Source organism: Hypanus sabinus, chromosome 20, assembly GCF_030144855.1.
Source record: "Hypanus sabinus isolate sHypSab1 chromosome 20, sHypSab1.hap1, whole genome shotgun sequence".
Taxonomy (NCBI): domain Eukaryota; kingdom Metazoa; phylum Chordata; class Chondrichthyes; order Myliobatiformes; family Dasyatidae; genus Hypanus; species Hypanus sabinus.
In genome coordinates, this window is record NC_082725.1 from 27,451,747 (window position 1) to 27,472,073 (window position 20,327).

General features: G+C 38.3%; 1 long non-coding RNA gene across 1 annotated transcript in view; it reads right to left on the reverse strand.

Moving 5' to 3' along the window:
* Window positions 1-17,319: 17,319 nt before the first annotated feature.
* The window catches only part of LOC132378384 (uncharacterized), a 36,159-nt gene continuing 33,151 nt past the window's right edge, over window positions 17,320-20,327 (reverse strand). The window contains exon 3 of the long non-coding RNA XR_009507016.1: window positions 17,320-18,160. This is a non-coding gene — a long non-coding RNA (uncharacterized LOC132378384). The remainder of the gene's footprint in view (window positions 18,161-20,327) is intronic.

Consider the following 20,327-nt stretch of genomic DNA (forward strand, 5'->3'; position numbering starts at 1 on the left):
TCAGTAACTTGTTAACAAGATTCACTTTCAGAAAACCTGAGTAAAATTGTGCACAATTTTAAAATCAATCTGAACACCCCTTTGAAAGTGATGAACTATTTTCAGTTCAATGAAAGACATTGCCATCTGACCTGATCAACTGATGGTGACAAAGACAGTGAATCAAACTAACAACAAGTAAATGGCAAAATCTCTTTTTGTGGAAGAAGATTTTAAAGATGGGCTGATAAGGAATTATAATATAGACATTGATGAGTCGTTGCATGTTTATAGACAATAGTAATGATTACATTCCTTTGAGGATTTGGAAAATGTGTGCAGCTAAGATTCAAGAAATGAATACTCTAATTGATCTTGAAGCTAATATCCAAAGCAAGTAGATGGGTTAGTAATCTGCACTCACCTAGAGGATGTGTGATGGATATTCACCTCCTGAGCCAGAGGTCCTCAGTTTTTACCAAGCTCAGCAACACAGCAACTACCACTTTGTAAGTTCAAACAGTGTAAGTTAAGCTTCCAACTATATGTGTTATTTAGTTTCTGGTTGTAAATGGGATCCAGTCTTCAGTTTTTAAAATGTAAATGGCAAGCAGTACTCAGTTTGGAATTTAAAAATACAGCTTTGCAAATAAACCCTAGCAGGCTGCTTGCTCGCAATTCCTGTCTTAAAGCTGCTCAAGAGGTGCAGGGTAAAACAATAGATTATTTAATTTGGCTTATTTCAAGCAGACAAGCTAAATTGCTTAGTTTAACAGAAGTTTGCAGATTGGATGGAAACAAACACTTAGCATATCACCAACTGATCTGTCAATAAGTTGGGAGTTTAATGTTCTTAAGGAATTTAGCTTTACAGCCTTAATTGTGGATAGCTGGGTTCTTTGTCTCCAAGACCCTTTTAGATAGTTTCTGTAAAAAGACTATTTGAGGAAAGATCATACAGTATACGGAGGAAGTCACTCAAGCGGCAAAGAAAGTGGGAAAAACGTAGAGATTGGATTAGGCTTATTAGGAATGGGATAAGGAACAAGAAGCATGAAAGAAACAAGGGGATGAACTAGAGTCCAATCCTCTGGCTTCAATTTATATGACAGTTGATTGTTCCTTGGCACCATTTACATATCTTTTCAGTTTATAGGAATTGTACCTGTGTTTTGGAAAATCTTTGTTTGAGAAATGGTTTGTAATTTGGAAACGCTTAAGATAGAAAACCTCTGGGAGTTCAATATATTGCAAGAACATTGTTTGGATTGAAATGTGTATCACTGAAAACTAATGCATTGTTTTTAACTACTTTGTTAGCTAGAAGTATCTTCTCCTTGGTAGGGAGAGGGGACCTATTGCTCAAATAATAAATATTGGCAGCTACACTTGCTGCGGAGAATAACCAGGAAGTGAAACATAGATTTTGAAGATTGGTTAGTTATGGAATAATTTCCTTTTAGTGACAGTATTTATGACTATTTATATCTGAAAGCACTTAAAGACTTCATTTGAGTTTCGAACTTCACGGTCAGCAAACTCCGTACTATCTGTCACAGGCTGCTGGCCTGTTTCCATGCCATATGATTCTAATTGTCTTCAACATATTCAAGAGTCTGCTTCTACCAAGTTTTGAAGTACGAGGACTTCTGATAGAAGAGAAAAAGCTTATAAACATCTCTGACTTAAATGGGCAGCCTCTTATTTTAAATAATAACCTTTAGATCAAGATTCTCCCACAAGAGAAAACATCTGTGGCTGCTCACAATGTAATATCCTTAATAATCTTATGAATTTCAATTAAGTACCTCACACACTTCTAAGTTTCAGTGGATACAGATCAGGCCCCTCTCTTCTTTTGGCACAAGATAATCTATTTATTTCAGCTACTGGTATAATAAACTTTCTTCTGTCTTTCCAGTCAGAAAATTATCATCTCAAACCCACTCAAAAGGCATGAACACAAGAATAATCTCTGTTGCTCCACATTAGGACTGAGCAGGCACTGTATTGTTTGAGATAGTTAATGAAATGTTAAGCTGTAAAATATTCAAAGGCTATTTTATTAAAAATGTAGTTAAAAAATTGACTGTATCAACAACCACATCACTAGTTAAGGGGTATTTTGCAATGTTTTGTAGTTATTGAAAGCTTAAACCAAATGTAAGTCTTTGAGTATTCGCTTGAGACAAATTAAAAGTCAGTTGAACCCAAGCAAGAAGATCCCCACTGGAAAGTCTTTTGAAAGAGATGCAGCCTTTTTGTGTGAGCCTATAAGCTAAATGAGTTCTCTACCTAGATGTGTCTCCACAAAATTAAAAATAAATACTTATTTTAAACAATGCAGACAGTCAGTTCAGAGGAAAAAGTAACCCATGAGGAGAGCAGGCAAGTCACCATTTCATGAAGATTTAGAATCTCCAGGAGGCAAACAAATAACTCAGGTAATGCACCCAAAGTGACACTGCAGCCATCTGTCCTATTGAGATGGAGTGATAATGCAACAATCACCACATGGATATCGTTGGAGAGGAAACATTTATAACCATTTCTTCAAAAAACAAAACATTTATTTTGTGTATGCATGTGGCCAAGTGGTTAAGGTGTTGGTCTAGTGATCAGAAGGTCGTTAGTTTGAGCCTCAGCTAAAGCAGCATGTTGTGTCCTTGAGCAAGGCACTTAACCACACATTGCTCTGCGACAACACTGGTGCCAAGTGCCCTTCCCTTGGACAACATCAGTGGCATGGAGAGGGGAGACTGCTGGTCTCCCATACAACTCTGCCCAGGCCTGTGCCCTGGACACTTTCCAAGGTGCAACTCCGTGGTCTCTCGAGACTAACGGATGTCTATTATTTTGTGTATCCTACTGGGCAGAAACTTTATTTTCTGTACTTATTTGACAGTGTTGTTTCTGAAATTTGTGATACCCATCCCCACACATTTTTGTCACAAAGGTAAACTTCTCACCTAATTGAATTAACAAATGTGAATTTGAACGCAAAGTGATGTGTTTTGAAATCATTGCACAGAGCAAGATGAAGGATCTAGAATAGCATGGAATATTTTTCTTATTAAAACCATTAAGGCTGAAGACCTGAGGAACATTGGTCATGACAGCCTGATCTTAAGGTAAAAAACTACATTAGAAATATAGAAATATAAACATTTTCAGTAATCATGCATGAGTGGAGGTGACTTTAATCTATTACTTATGGAGTCCAGGGCCAAAAGTTATAATTGACTGATTGGAATCAGGACTTTCAGGGGGCAAGAGAGAAAGATTGCTGAACAGAGGTGGTAGGAATTAATATTTGATGAATTGTTCATTTTGAATCCAGGTTTGCTGGAAGATTTGAGTACTAAAGAATCTGCAGCTGGGTTATGGATCAGCCACAATCATGCAGAATGGTGGAACAATCTGAATGGGTTAAGTAGTTTGCATCAGTTTATTTCAAAAATGAACTCAATCGGACTATCTAGTGATTATGTAAAACAAGTGGTAGATTATTAGAATATTACTTTACAACACATCAGATGTAAATGAATGGAAACCTGAACAATGTAAATATACAGTTAGCTGATAATTCCCTTCCTCCCATTTTGAGACAGGTTCTAAGATAAAGTTCTACCCATTTATGCATTTGTTCTATTTCTTATCAAGTGAATAACACCCATAATCCTCATGTCACATAACCCAGAAGCAAATAGATAGGAATGACATGCTTTATTAATAGGGAGACAACACTAGGGAGGAACATATGTTTCTGCTGAGTGTCCTCTGCTTGCATTGAAGCTCTTTGTCAATAAGCATTTCAAGACAATCAATCTGCAGAAAATGTATTCCTGGTCCACTGTGCAATTAAATGGGCTAAAAGCACTTTGAGAATATCTGATGAAACTAATCTAAAAATAATCCAGAAGCTGATTTCAAATATTCTGTGTAACAGCAGAGGAGAGGTTACTTTGCATTTCTTTTTCAAGAAGTAACTTTGGAGTTATATCTACCCCTGTCAGATTGTACATACCTTATTTATTTGACACTTTTTCCCTCGATGCCATATTCTTTCATAAAGGAACTCACCAGCATTCTGCTATCTGGCATTTGTTATTCATAAGTGTTATGTGGGTCTTACGCTCATCCATAATTGTCCTTGAAAAAGCTGAGATGTGATGCCTTCTTTAAACTGTTCACATGTACATGTCAAATTGTTATTTCAGTGATCGTGGAAGCAAATTGAAGGCTTGATAAATATTTCCTAATCAGTTTGATTAGAGGAGAACTTGTCTTTGTTTTTTTACGTTGTGAATTCAAGGAGTCTGGATTGATAGCAAATTATAACAACACTGTGATGTCATTCACTCTGACGGAGAAATGGAAAGAAATGCAAAACAAAATCATTGAGGTAAAATCTGAGCTGATGTTTTGGTGAAGTACAGAGAAAGTCTTGCAGTGTCAGAAGTGTTGAAGCATGGTCCAGAATTTGAAAAACAATCCATCTGCCTCTTATGTTGGACCTAAATGATCCAATGGCTTAATCTCAATGAGAATTATGATAATCATCCAAATTGTCCTGGTCTATATTTTTTCAGAGACACATGGAATTGTATACAGGTGGCCCCGTTTTTCAAACGTTCACTTTACGACAGCTCGTTGTTATGAAAGACCTACATTAGTACCTGATTTCACTAACCAAAGAGGATTTTTGCTTTTACGAAAAAAATGCCCGCTTTATACGTGTGTTTACCCCGAGAAAGACTACCATGACCGTGAAGCCTTGTGTGGGCAGTTGTGTGTGCGTGTGTGTACGTGCGTATGTGTGTACTTGCCGATTTTTTTTTCTCCAGATCGATTTTGGCTCATCTGTCTTCTCAATTCTGATAAGTGAAACTACACCATACATACAATATTTCTACTTTATATAGGCTGTATATTTATCATATCATTCCTGTTTTTACTATATGTTCTTGTTATTTTAGGTTTTATGTGTTATTTGGTATGATTTGGTAGGTTATTTTTTGGGTCTGGGAATGCTCAAAAATTTTTCCCGTATAAATTAATGGTAATTGCTTCTTCGCTTTATGCCATTTCGGCTTACAAACAGTTTCATAGGAATGCTCTACCTTCGGATAGTGGATGAAACCTGTAACATGAAAACAGGCTTTTCAACCCAAATCATCAGCCATGACCAGTTTGTATGTTCCATCTCCCAGCTCTTGTTCCATCGCCTTCTCTGCCAAGATGATTCATGTGCTTACCCAGATTCAGATTCAGATTTCTAGCACTTCTTAGATGCTATTAGTGACCCACCTTCAGAATCACTTTCAGACAGCATATTCCAAATACTTCCAGAGGAGTAGGAGCTTAGGAGGAGACAATGGCATCTAACAGCGACTCCTTTGCTTGCATCTTTGGAAACAGCTCTCTTTCCATCTTTAATATCTCTATTTTTCCCTTTCAGGGTTCTTTTGAAGACCCTGACCTGGAGTTACTCGCTGAGTTTGGTTCTTTCTCGGGAACAGGACATGCTTACAGGGTTTCACGACTGGCTGTTATGCGATATGCCAAGGATGCAGCCCAGGAGATTAGCTCAACTTTGGAGTTCTGGGATCTCGTGGCCCTGAAGATGGGTGGACCGAAGGTCGGTGCCTCTGTAGGAATCCGGGGTGTCGTGGGAGATGGAAGATCAAATCTGCCAGCTGCTGGCGGTGTGCCCAGAGACCCATTTCTTTTGGCACAGAGCTTGGAAGCAGCAACGCAATGGACTTCAGCAAGTTGTTTGTTATGTCTCCCCTCTCGCTGTGAAATGGAGACACCTCTTTATCCTTTATTATGGAGAGATAGAGCCTGTGGCATGTTAAATACTGAGTGCATGAGTAGTCTTTGGGGTACTGCAAGTCTGCTCCTTCTACCTTAGGGCACAAACTTATCAATCACCATCTGTGGACACTTTCTGGAGGTCCAAGATCCATATGCTCCACAACCGCTGGACTAAGTGTGTAAATGTAGGAGGGGACGATGTTGAAAAATAGATGAGCTAGGTTTTCTAAAATTGACTCCTTCTACCTTAGGCCACGAACATATCAATCGCCCCTCATATGGTTGTGAAGAAAATGTATTTCAGGATGTATACTGTATACATTTCTCTGACAGTAAATATACCTTTGAATCTTACCACTCTGCAGTTGAAGATCTCTCAATTCTCTACTACATCTCTTCTCCCTTGCCTTAGATCTATCTGATCTAGCTTTATCAATCTCTGGAATGGAGAGTTTCCTGCAGTTGACCCTATCTTTACCCTATATGACTTTATATACCTCAGACATGTCCTCTATTAACCTCTTCCCCTCCAGGGAGAACAGACCAAGCTTTTCCATCTCTCCTCATAACTGAACTGCTCTATCCCAGATGTCACAATAAGCACAGTGTTTCTCTGTCTCAGCGTGTTCTGGAGTTAAGTGTTCAAATCCACCACTATTCTGTAAAGAGTCTTGGTTCGTCCTCCCTGTGAGATGTGTAGGTTTTACCTGGGGGATCTGGTCTCCTTGCACAATCCAAAGATGTACCAGGTTGGTCTTTGTAAATTGTCCAGGGTTAATCAAGGTTGAGGGGTTATTTGGCCAGCATGACCTGGCTCCGATGTATTACTTAATAAATAATCATTCTACTGAATTTCCACTGCACCTTATTGAGTGCAATCACAACCTTACTGTATGCTGACCAATATTGTATACAGATTTGCAGCTGATGTCTGACCACGTTTTTATAATGTTGAAGCATATCCTTCCTATTTCTGTATTGGATATCCATCTAATGAAGGTCAGTATTCCATGTGCCTTACTAGTCCTATTATTTACTTATGTTGCCTCCATTTAGAACAATCTCCAGTCCTTCGACTTTCATTATCCTCTAAGAACCTAGCACTCATAGTGCTTGTTCTGACCTTAGTAGCCCCAAAGACATCATCACACATTTGTCTGCATTAAACTTTAATTGGCATTTACCAACCCATTTCACCAATATGTGGATAATTCTCCACATCCTAAACCTATCTTTCACTATCTTCTGTCTCCCATCAACAATTCTGTCTATCTTCATATCAGTTGTAAATTTGCTGATGTGTCACCGACAGCCACAGCTGTCTTTTATGTGTATTACAAACAGCAAAGGTCCCAGTCATGGCATTCAATTGCAAAAACAATTTTGTATCATCACCCACCATCTCCAATTGCTGGATTGCCTCTTTTTATATGCTCTCAGTAGAAAAACTCATTCCCTTCCCTTGACCCTGCCTTTTTAGAATGACAGTGGTGCTGCTATTTCAGATGGTTCTCCTTGATGCCAGACTTGCAGGTAGGAAAACTTCTCCATCAATATCAATAAATCAGATTCCTTGCAGCTTGTGAAACCTTGATGTCTGCAAATTGGTTTCTGTATAGTGGTGGTTATAATTCAAAGAGCATTTAATTGGCTTTGAAGTGCTTTGGAATATCTGCAGCAGGAAGAATAATAAAGGAAAATTATAAATGGATAAAAATGTAGAAATCTACTGGAAGTACATTTGTGTCCCTCTGCAGCATGACATGTTGAGTTAATTTATGTGCAAAAAAGTGCTTTGTTTTGATTAACTCATATCCACAGTGCAAAATTGTACATTCTTAATTTTTTCTCAACTTACAATATTGTCACTGTCTTCCACTGAGTCACCCATAACTATCAAAGTGAAATGATACTAAAACTTGCAAAATGAAAGGGAAATGAGAACAATATGTAGGTATCTGTCTTCCTTAAGAATTATCAAAATGTTGTTAGTTAAACAAAATATACTAACTTGTAACTAGTTTTACATTAAGGGTCATTCAATATTCAGCCAATAGTCTGTGAAAATAAATGATAGTACTGCTTCCTGGTATCATCTGGAAACAAGTTAGGCTGAACTTTATTTCCCCAGAACACCTGCATGAAAAAATACTACTAAAAATAGCTACCTTACAGTCTTCCTTAATCAAAGTTGTCAAATGGTAGGAAAAGCATTTGGGAGATTTTCTCTTGAATAAGGAAGAAATGGGAATCACATCATATGTTAAGCTCCGAAGTTAAACTGTGTTTACCCTTGTTATCTACTCTAATCAATATAAAAGGACACACAGAAGAAACTTCTGCATATCTGGCCTATTTTGTCCGGTATCTGAGTTGAATAGCAAATATTATTAATCATACTGCATATGTATAAAGGTATTTCTGAATGAATAGCAACATTTCATAACAATATAGTCAATGTCAGTACTTGATAATTGAGGGCAATGCCTTATAAACTCCATTAATCAAATATTTACAGTTTTGGAAATTATTATATTCTTGTCAGATTTTGTCCAATGTTTTGAAGATTGTCTTCCTTGTGTTTCTGATTAATGATAATTGCTCAGGTTAAAGTGTTTCATAACATGTGATCTGAAACTTTTTAGAAGATTTAATCAGTTGATTGAATTTGCATTCTATTACTAGTCTATAAGACCATAAGACCATAAGATTTAGGTGTAATGATAGGCCATTTGGCCCATCAATTCTGTTCTGCCATTCAATCATGGGCTGATTCACTTCATACATTCATCCCTGCTCCCCTGCTTTCAACCCATACACTTTGATGTCCTGGCTAATCAAGAACCTATCTATCTCTGCCTTAAATACACCCAATGACTTGGCCTCCACAGCTGCTCATGGCAACAAATTCCACAGATTTACCACCCGCTAACTAAAGTCATTTCTCCACATCTCAGTTCTAAAAGGATGTCCTTCGATCCTGAAGTTGTGCCCTCTTCTCCTAGAATCCCCTAGCATGGGAAATAACTTTGCCATATCTAATCTGTTCAGGCTTTTTAACATTTGGAATGTTTTTATGAGATTCCCCCCTCATTTTCCTGAACTCCGGGGAATACAGCCCAAGAGCTGCCAGATGTTGCTCAAATGGTAACCCTCTCATTCCTGGAATCATTCTTTTGAATCTTCTCTAAACACTCTCCAATGTCTGTCGATCCTTTCTAAAATAAGGAGCCCAAAACTGCACACAAGACTCCAAGTGTGGTCTCATGAGTGCTTTATAGAGCCTCAACATCACATCCTGGCTCTTATATTATATACCACTAGAAATTAATGCCCAAACTGCAGTTGCCTTCTTCATAACTGACTCAACCTGGATGTTAACCTTTAAGGTATCCTGCTCAAGGACTCACAAGTCCCTTTGCATCTCTGCCTTTTGAATTCTTTCCCCATCTAAATAGTAGTCTGCAGGTTTATTTCTTCCACCAAGGTGCATGACCATACACTTTCCAACATTGTATTTCATTTGCCACTTCTTTGCCCTTTCCCCTAAACTATCTAAGTCTCTCTGCAGGCTCTCTGTTTCCTCAACACTACCCGCTCCTCCACCTATTTTTGTATCATCGGAAAATTTAGCGATAAATCCCTTAGTGCCATAGTCCAAATCATTGACATACATTGTAAAAAGTAGCTGTCTCAACACCGACCCCTGTGGAACACAACTGGTAACCAGCAGCTGACAGAATAGGATCCCTTTACTCCCACTCTCTGTTTTCTGCTGATCAGCCAATACTCCACTCACGCTTGTAACTTCCCTGTAATTCTATGGGCTCTTATCTTGCTATGCAGCCTCCTGTGTGGCACCTTGTCAAAGGCCTTCTGAAAATCTAAGTACACCACGTCTACCACATCTGCTTTGTCTACCCTGCTTGTAATTTCCTCAAAGAATTGCAGTAGGTTTGTCAGGCTGGATCTTCCTTTCAGGAAACCATGCTCCCTGACAATCGATTCTAACAACTTCCCAATAACTGATGTCAGGCTAACAGGTCTATAGTTTCCTTTCTGCTGCCTCCCACCCTTCTTAAATAGCAGAATAGTATTTGCAATTTTCCAGTCATTCGTACAATGTCAGAACCTATTGATTCTTGAAAGATCATCGTTGATGCCTCCACAATCTCTCCAGCTACTTCCTTCAGAACCCAAGGGTGCACTCCATCAGGTCCAGGAGATTTATCTACCTCAGACAATTAAGCTTCCTGAGCACCTTCTCAGTCGCAATTTTCACTGCATGTACTTCACTTCCCTAACAGTCTTCAATGTCCAGTATACTGCAGACGTCTTCCACTGTGAAGACTGATGCAAAATACACATTCAGTTCCTCTGCCATCTCTGCATCTCTCATTACAATATCACCAGTGTCATTTTGTATCAGTCCTATATCTACCCTCGACTCTCTTTTACCCTTTATATACAAAAAATCTTTTAGTATCTTCATAGCATATTAGTAGTCGCCAGCTTCCTCTCATAATTCATCTTTTCCTTCTGAATGAAGTTCTTAGTTTCCTTCTGCAAGGTTTTAAAAGCTCCCCAATCCTCTATCTTCCCACTACCTCCGGCATCCTTGTATGCCTCTCTTTTGGTTTTACTTTGGCTCTGACTTCTCTTGTCAGCCATGGTAATATCCTTCTTCCCTTTGAAAATTTCTTCTTATTTGGAATATATCTGTCATGCACCCCTCATTTTTTGCAGAAACTCCAGCCAGTGCTGCTCTGCTGTCCTTCCTGCAAATATCTCTTGCCAGTCAACTTTGGCCAGATCCCCTTTCATGCCATTGTAATTTCCTTTATTCCACTGAAATACCGACACATGAGATTTTTTTTTCCCTCTCAAATTTCAAAGTGAAGTCATATTGTGATCACTGTTCCCTAAGGGTTCCTTAACCTTAAGCTCTCTTGTCACCTCTGAATCATTGCACAACACCAGCCCCCTAGTGGGCTCAACAACAAGCTGTTCTAAAGAGCCATCCCTTAGATAATCTACAAATTCTCTCTCTTGGGGTCCAGTACTGGCCTGGTTTTCCCAATCCACTTTCATGTTAAAATCCCCAACGATTATCATGACATTGCCTTTCTGACATGCCTTTTCCATCTCCTACTGTAATTTGTAATCCACATCTCAGTTGCTGTTTGGAGGCCTGTATACAACTGCCATTAGGGTCCTTTTACCCTTGCCATTTCATAACTCAACCCAGAAAAACTCTACTATACTGTCTAATCCTATGTCATCTCTTTCCAATGATTTCATATTATTTCTTATACACAGAGCCACACCACCCCATCTGCCAACTAACTTATCTTTCTGATACACCATATATCCTTGGTTCATAGTCGATTCATCATTGCTTGATTCTCTTAGTATTTAAACATCTATCAATCTCAGTGCAATCAATAACAATGCTCCAAAAGGGAGAACACCAAAACATTCCTCCTCTTGGAATTAATAAATTTCTTATTATGTCAGCCCTAACCGGCCAATTGAAATTGGGACCATCACCCTTAGCTTTGGATATCCTGTGTAAAGATAATGATTTCTCAGTGCATATCCTTTCAACTTTCAACTGTATATGGATTCTACTTTGTTAATTGAGCTTATATCTCATTTTTCAAGATGCTAGAGAACACAGGCCATTTATACATAGTTTATAGGTCAACATTTTCAATCCAGAATACAATCTGGTGTTTCTGGTAATAATAATTTTCATGATACTTAATCTAAATATATTCCTAACTTGTCTACATCTGATCCTCAGGTTCAGGTAGGTTAGTTAGAAAGGGACTTTCTGAATTTTACAAGATGATGCTCCATTTCAGACTGACCTCTGGATAAGCTCAGATGCACAGACAAAGTCAACAACAGAAATGTGAAGGATTAAAAGCTATTGAATTTCTCCACTGGGAAAGATGGAGACTAAGGAAGGAAATTTACATGCAAGGCAATTGCAGCAGATCCTGTGTTATCGAGTCTATATTCTTTGAGAATCAATTCCAGAAGTAGCACCATTGTTGCTCTCAGATTTGGCTCAGTAAGCTCTCTAGTCACTGCTTAAGAGTGGCAAAGGTAAATGCAGCCATTTATAGTTAAGAGTGAGTTGTCTCTGATAAGAAGAGCCTGTTAAGTTGTTTGAAGCAACTATGCATTACAGAATGTCATTGAGTCATAGAGTAGTATAGCTCAAAAATGGGCCCTTCAGAATCAGAATCAGTATCAGGTTTATTATCAGTTGCATGTATTGTGAAATTTGTTAACTTAACAGCACCAGGTTCAATGCAATACATAATATAGAAGAAAAAAGTAATAATAAATAAATAAATAAATTACGTTATGTGTATCTTGAATAGATTAAAAATTGGGCACAAACAGAAATAATATATATATTTAAAAAAAGTGAGGGAGTGTTCATGGGTTCAATGTCCATTTAGAATTTGGATGGCAGAGAGGAAGAAGATGTTTCTGAATCTCTGAATGTGTGCCTTTAGGCTTCTGTACCTCCCACCTGATGGTAAAAATGAGGAAAGGGCATGCTCTGGGTGCTGGGTGTCCTTAATAATGGACACTGCCTTTCTGAGACACCGCTCCTTGGAGATGTCCTGGATACTTTGTAGGCTAGTACCTAAGATAAAGTCGACAGAATTTACAACCACTTCAACCCATCTAGCCTGTGACAACCTATTTATCTGCCTAATCCCAGCTACCTGCACATGGACTATAGCACTATATTCCTTTCATTCATGTACTTACCCAAAATTACTTTAAATACTGCAAATAAATCCACATCCCACACTTCTGCTGGAAGCTTGTTCCATACTCACACCACCCTGAGTGGGTCTACAATGGGTCTACTAAAGATCTAATCTCACTGAAGGCCTGTGGCAAGCAAGGATGCACCGTTGTCCTAACACTTTTCTGACTTTCTTATATAGGTTTTCTTATCATATCCCCAACAAGCCTCTCATGGGAGTGGGGCTTTTCAGAATGAATGCTGACAATAGAGACCAAAGAGTTGAGCAAATAGATCAAATTATTTGAAGCTACGTATCATAAATAGGGCACATTCACAGCTGGATCAACTATAGAATATAGGTAAAATGGAAAAAAGATGAAAGGGATAGGAAAACAAAATACGGGCAGCACTCAGCAACAGGAATGGGTGGATTGGATGCATTCAGCAGGCTAAAGCAGCTTTAATGTTGAAGCAGAAGATATTAAATCAAAATGAAAGAGGGTCTGCCAATAATGAAATCAAGAGTAACATATGCAAAATGCTGGCAGAACTCAGCAGGTTAGGCAGCATCTATGAAGAAGAATAAAAAGTAAATGTTACATTGAGAGTGGCTGGTTATTCCTCTCCTACTTGACCTGCTGAATTCTTCCTGCATTTTGTATGTGTTAGTCATTAAATCAAAATACTGTAGGTCAAATCAATAAATCAATTGAAAATTATTAAATCAAATGAAGGATCACAGACCAAAAACATTGATTGTTTCTCTTCCTACAGATTCAGGCCAACTTGTTAATATTTCCCAGATTATCTGATTTTATTCATTAATTCTCAATCAATTCCAAACACATTTTGAAGAAATGTCTTAGTCTTTCATTGTGAAAGGAATGATTTTTTTTCTGTTAAGGTTTTTTTTATTATTCTCAGATTTCCAATAGTTACAGAACTGTGTTTTTGCTCTATATGTTCTGATAACATCAACAAAGGGACTGATAGTATTGTTTTAGCACCAATGGGAGAATCAATATTCCTGGTCTAATGAAACTTGGGTTATGTGGGGACAAATGTAAGATTGGAAGAGTACAGCTTAGCATAAAAAAAATTGCTATTTGAAATTGCATAAATGGAGCTGTATTTAGAGTCAAGAGATGATGAGATTCAGCATTTTATTAGTGAAAAGTTGAGGTATTAAGATGGTTGATTAAAAGTAACAGTTACAATTATATGAAAAACAAAGAAACTGTGAATGTTTAATTCACTTGATTGTCTCTTTTAAAGTGCTAGAGAAATACATTTCAGGTATAAGTCAGTTACCACTCATATACAAGCAATGCACACAATTATATTTCTGCCTGTGTTTGAAGAATTGAACAAAGCAATCTTATTTTTATTCTGTCCTCAAAATCTATTGGGAACAATTAGCACTTTACTTTATTTTGTTTAGCACAGACTTGCAAAACCACAGCACTCCTCCTCATTACAGTGTGATTCCGAATCTCTAAAGAATATGTTTATATCTTGTTGGACTTTTCAGTCATGGTGAGGCAAGCAATGTGGCCTACTTAAAATGGCATTCCGTATTTCAAGGTTGTCTGCTGGAAATCTGAGCCATGGCTAATTGCAGCTGCAAGTTTTAAAAAATTGCTGTTGCCAACATGTACTTAAAGTGACTCCAATAGTGGGTTTGCTTGCATATGTTAAATCATGCTGCTGATATTCAGACCCATGCCAATCCCATGCGATTTTCACTAATTGTAGCATCATAAGATGCTGGTCTTGGGGGTTTTCATTCCATGGATCTTTTGCAGGTCAGAACATTTGCAATTGATGAACCATGCATTTGGTAATAGAACTTAGATCTTGCACTTATCATAACTGATTGTTTTTGAGAAAGGCATCTTTCACTATTTTCAAATCTCTCTGTTGCTTTTCAGATTTAAATAGATTTAAAAACAAATGAAAGCATTAATTTTAAATAAAATCATCTTAGCCAAAAATATACTAAATTGCTGTAAATTTCTTGTAAATAATTATTGTAGAGTGAAAGAAATAAACAAAAGCAGATCTTTTTAAAATGGAAGTCAGAGATCCATTCAACATTATATTGCCACTAGTCCACTAGCCAAACTACAATGTTGAGAGTGCTGAGGAATCGTTGATGGACACAGGGTGGAGAGAAGCAGCAGAGTGGGGGGTCAAATCACCCAGATCCTTTCTGAGTTCCACATTGCAGTTCGTAGACAGGGAATTTGAAGATACAGTGAGGATGATAGACATGTTGCCTGGGACTCCGTGAATAAATTATCATGGAAGTAATAGCATCATATTTGTGAAATCATAATCTAATCAAGCAGAATCAGTATGACTTCAGAAATCTGACAAGCTTATCAAAGCTTTTCTAGGCAGTCTCAATAAGAGTGAATAGTGGGAACCAGTAAATAATGGTATTCGGACTTCTAGAAGGCATTCAACAAGGAACTTTAAAAAAGGAGAACCCATGGAGGTGTAAAATGTTTGCACATCTTGTGAGTTGCTAAGCTACTGGGAGCTGAAGCTAGTAGATGTAAACAGTCTCTGTTGTATTAAGTCAAGGAGGCATTCTCTCAGAGACACTCTGTAGAATCTCTTTGAACTCCATCACACAGAGTTTTTATATTCTTAAGAACAAATATAATAGAAGGTGATTGCATATAATTTCACCTAGCTGCAATGACGTTGTTTATTTTAATCTTTTGAATCGAGAAATGGTTTCATTGAATTACATATTTACATTCGGAGTACACAGTAACTGACAAGATACCTCTGAATATTCAAACACCTTTGGTGGGGTGATGTAATTCTCATGGCTGGTCCAAAAGGCTCTGAGGTCAGAAAACCCAGTTTCCCAAAGTGGGTAACACAAGAGATTCTGCAGATGCTGGAAATCCAGAGCAATACACACAAAACGCTGGAGCGACTCAGCAGGTCCGGCAACATTGATGGAAATGAATGCAGTCGATATTTCATGAGGACTAGCAAGGAAGGGGGAAAGTTACCAGAATAAAAAGGTGGGGGATAGGGGAAGGGCAAGCCAGAAGGTAACATGTGAAGTCTGGTGGGTAGGGAAGGAGGATGAATTAAGAAGCTGGGAATTGATAGGTGGAAAAGGCAAAGGGCTGGAGAAGAATAAATCTGACAGGTGAGGAGAGTGGACCATGGGAGAAAGGGGATGAGGAGGGTCACCAGGGGTAGACGCTAGGCACGTGAGGAGAAGAGGTATGAGGCCAGAGTGGGGGATAGAAGAAGAAGGAAGTGGGAGAGAAGAATTCTACCAAAAGGAGAAATCGATATTCATGCCATCAGGTTGGAGGCCACCTAAGAATACAAAGTGTTGCTCATCCACCTTGAGCTAGTGTTGTGAGAAGTGCTCCCCTGGGTATGCTGATATCCCAATCCATAATAGACAGACAAGTATGCCTATGGTCATGTTTGGCCTGCTAAGTGACAGGAAGTCTCAGCTGGAACCTTTCCTGGTCTTTGCAACACTGATGCAAATTAACTTAACTAATGTTGCCAGATGCATGGTTTGATGTAGGCAAGGTAGCATAGCCGCATTCAAATATCTGGCTGATGCATATAAAAACCTCTCACTGTCATCTCAGTTTGCAAACTGGATCTCTGCGAGTCAGTAGACTATTGTAGACAGTACTGTTCATTTGCAAAGCTGTGCTGTTAATTTCAAGACTAATGCTGATGAAATTTACAAGTGAAATGTGAAGACCAGCTCACATTTGTATTAATGCCTACTATCCACGTGATTCCTGAATAATCTTCTGTGTCTAACAAACCATGGATAAAGGATTGGCTAGTAGGCAGGAAGCAACATAAAGAAAAGAGGAGGTCATTTTAAGCTTTACAATCTATTATCATTATGGTACTTAAGGGATCAGTACTGAACCATTTACATTACAAACTAATGACTGTGAGGAAGGGAGTGAATATATAATAGCCCAATGCGTGGTTAGCACAAAATTGTTCGGAAGGCATGTTGTAAGGAGGATACAGGCAGTTCACAGATGGATATGGATATATGGGGAAAAAATAAAAAATGAGTTTAGTCTAATGAAAAAATGTGAAACAAATAACGATGCCAGCATTTGAAACATAAACAGGGATGTTGGACTGGATGAAGGCACCAAGCAACATCTGTGGAAAGAAAAATATATTTATCAGTTCAGGTGAAAGAACTGAGAGAAGATGAAAGCAAGCTGCTGATACAAAGCAATGCAGACTCAGGAGCAAAAAAAACCAAGGAACTCAGCATATTCTGCATGGTGAAGGATTTTGGCCTGAAATGGTTGTCCATTTCTCTCTGGAGATGCCTCCTGATCCAATGAATTCCACCAGCATTTTGTTTTATTTTTGACAGACAAAAAGCAAATCGATCTTAGTAATAGGGAAGCTGTGTGAGGGTAATGGGTGGAACAGAGGGAATATCATTAATAGGGAGAAATCATGGACAGTTATGGAATGAACCATTAAGCTCCATTGTCTTTCCAATCACCACTGTTTTTATTTGATAGAGTAGGCTCAAAGGCTTGAATGGCCTACTCATTTTGCCATTTCTCTTTTTGAAGTGGTTTTCTTACAATTAACTCAAAATAGTTCATTATTATTGAGATCCTGAAGTCATTACGTACTATGGTATCAAGGTTGGTTTATTATTGTCACAAGTACAGACACACTGTGAACAGCACGGCATACTGACACGTTATACATGCTTAGAAAAGAAAACTGAATGTAGAATGTAGTGTTGCAATTACTGATAAAGTACGGAGTAAATTGGCAAATTAACTGCAAGGAACACAGTAAGATGGATCAAGAGTTTACCTTTCAGAGCATGACAAATCTGTTCAAAAGTATGATAACAGTAGGATAGAAATGACCGTAAGTCTAGTGCTTTATACTCTCAGGTTCTTATTCCTTCTATCTGATGGGATAGGGGAGAAGAATGAATGCCTGTGGTAGGAGGAGTCCTTGATTATATTCGCTGCTTTCCAAAGGTAGTGGGAAGTGTATAGAGAGTCAGTGGAGGGCAGCTTGGTCTGTGTGACGGACTGGGCTGTGTTCATAGCTCTCTGTAGAATCTTGTAGTCCTAGACAGAGCAATTGCCATATCAAGATGTGACGCATCCAGATAGGATGCTTTCTATGGTGCAATTGCAAACATTAGTAAGATTGGGAACTGTGCATAATATACAATAGTTCAAGCAATTTCAATTAAGGAGATTCCACAAGCATTGATGATCCTTCATCAACTTCAAAAACTATCCTTTTCCCTGCAGTTGTTGCCTAATATTCTCAGTATTGCCAGCATTTACTTTACACTCTCCCTGAGGAAGCTGGGTTTGTAACCTCAATCAAACTCAGATTTTCACTACACCAATGTAAACTTGTGCAAAGCTTTTTCAAGAAGGACTGCTTGTTCCCAGTAACCCAGTTGTCATTTACAATGAGCGGTACACAATCAGGCTCTACTGTTGACTCAGTGCAAGATTTGTTTATTAGTAGAGAGATGAAAACCTGGATGACCATATTCCCAAATGCCTGAATGAGAAAAAAACATAAAGATAAGCGATAAAGATTAGCTTTATTTGTCATTTGTACATAGAAATATCAAACCATATAGCGAAATGTGTCACTTGTATCACCGACCAGCACAGTCTAACGATGTGCTGTGGGCAGCCCACAAGTCTCACAATGCCTCTGGCGACAACATAGCAAGCCCACAACTTACCATAGGATCAGAAGACATATGAGGAGCAATAGGCCATTTGACTGATTATTGTACCTTGCAACCCCATTCTCCTGCCTTTTCATTGTAACCTCTGAAGCCCTTACCAATCAAGAACCTGTCAAACTCTGCTTTAGATATATCCAATGACTTGGGAATGCAGTGGCACTGAATTCCACAGATTCAATACTCATACTAATGTGTACATCTTTGGAATGTGTGAAGGAACCCATATTATTATGGAGAGAATGAACAAACTCGCTACAGTGGGAATTAAACCCAAGCTGCTCGGGATGTAGAGCATTACATTAAACTCGAAGATACTGTGATATCTATATATCATCAGTCAACCAGCTGGAGTGATAAGCAAACTGGAAAGGGTCCGATAAAGCAGGAATATAGGATTTAATGTGGTTCATAACCAGCTACTCAAAGCACTTCATTGTTGTTATGGTCAGTGCCACTGGAAGGTAGTCATTAAGGCAGATTACCGTCACTTTCTTGGGCACCGGGATGATGGTGGTGGCCTTGAAGCCTACGGGGACGGTGGACTGTTCCAGACAGGTGTTGGAGCTGTCTGTTAGCAGCTCTGTTACCTGGGTTGCACAATCTCTCAGTACTAAACCAGGTATGTTATCAGGCCCCACACCTTTATGAGGGTGGACCCCAGCTAGATTCTTTCTATTTCATCCTGAAAGATTTACTGAAATATTTAATTTTAGATGAAGAATTCCATTTACAAATAGAGGAAGAGAATAGCAATGATCATTTCCTGGGAAAGTATCTTTTTAAAAATATGATAGAGTACTGTGCAATTCAAATATTGCAATAGGAGAGCTGTGAAATTGGAAGGTTAATGGCTGCTGCAATAAATCATGTTAATGATTAATTTATTATTTAAGCAACAAAGTAATAGATGGTTATCAGAGCATTTCAGTATGCTTAGGTTATGGTCTTTTAACATGGATTTTTGCTTTGATAGCATTAACAAAATGTAAAGAGTGGGTATAATTGCCTTTAATTAATTGTTGGTGACATACCACATGGAATTCAGAACTTACTTTTCACAACATCATCTATTTCTTCTGTCATCTGACTCCATCAACAATTTACAAAATCTTACTATTTACCAAACTGTTTTCTCCTTTTTTCACATAGGTCCAGAGCATTTTCAAATGATTTCAGAGGGTACTGCAGTGGTAAATTACTAGAGGTTTGGACTAACAATCTATGTTCAAATCTAAATTCAGCTCCAGAATTGAAATCCAGCTAACTATTTGGAAAACGAATAAGCAGTATTAAAACTTAAAATTTGAAATTAAGAGAAACATCTCATTTATTATTATCATCAAGGGAAGGAAATGTTCTATTCTTAACCAACTCCCTCCCCGTATACTATGAGAAGATAATAGCCTGATATCTTCCTGAACTGCTGCATTCATGTGATGCAATTACTCTGACACTGTTAGAAGATAAGGTGGTCTAGTATTTAGGCCCAGTCATTATGAAGACACCTGGGAAATGGGAAATGCCTCTTGCACCCTTTAGCATCTATAATATACAATAGAAATAAAGTTGTAGATTAAGATGGGATAAAAATGAAGTGGCCGGTTTTGCCTTGCATTTTTTTTCAAACTTACCATTGGAGCTGTATGGCAATCCCAGATGTTGAGACTGATATTAATTTTGTAGGTCAAGGGTAATTTGGCCAGGCAGGTATGCAAATTGAGTGATCGTGGGTTGACATTAACAAACTTCTGTAAGTGCACTGTTGAAAGTGTCCTGACTGGTTGCACCATGTTCTGGTCCCTCAGTTTGAATGCGAAGAGATGTATGAAGGCAGAGGGAAGTGGATTTACCCCATAGGCATATCCTTCCCCAACATTAGGCCGGAAGTGCAGAAGTCTGAAGCCCTACACCACCAGGTTTAAGAACACTTCAACCACCAGTGTTTGAACCAAGTGGCACAGAAAAGATCAA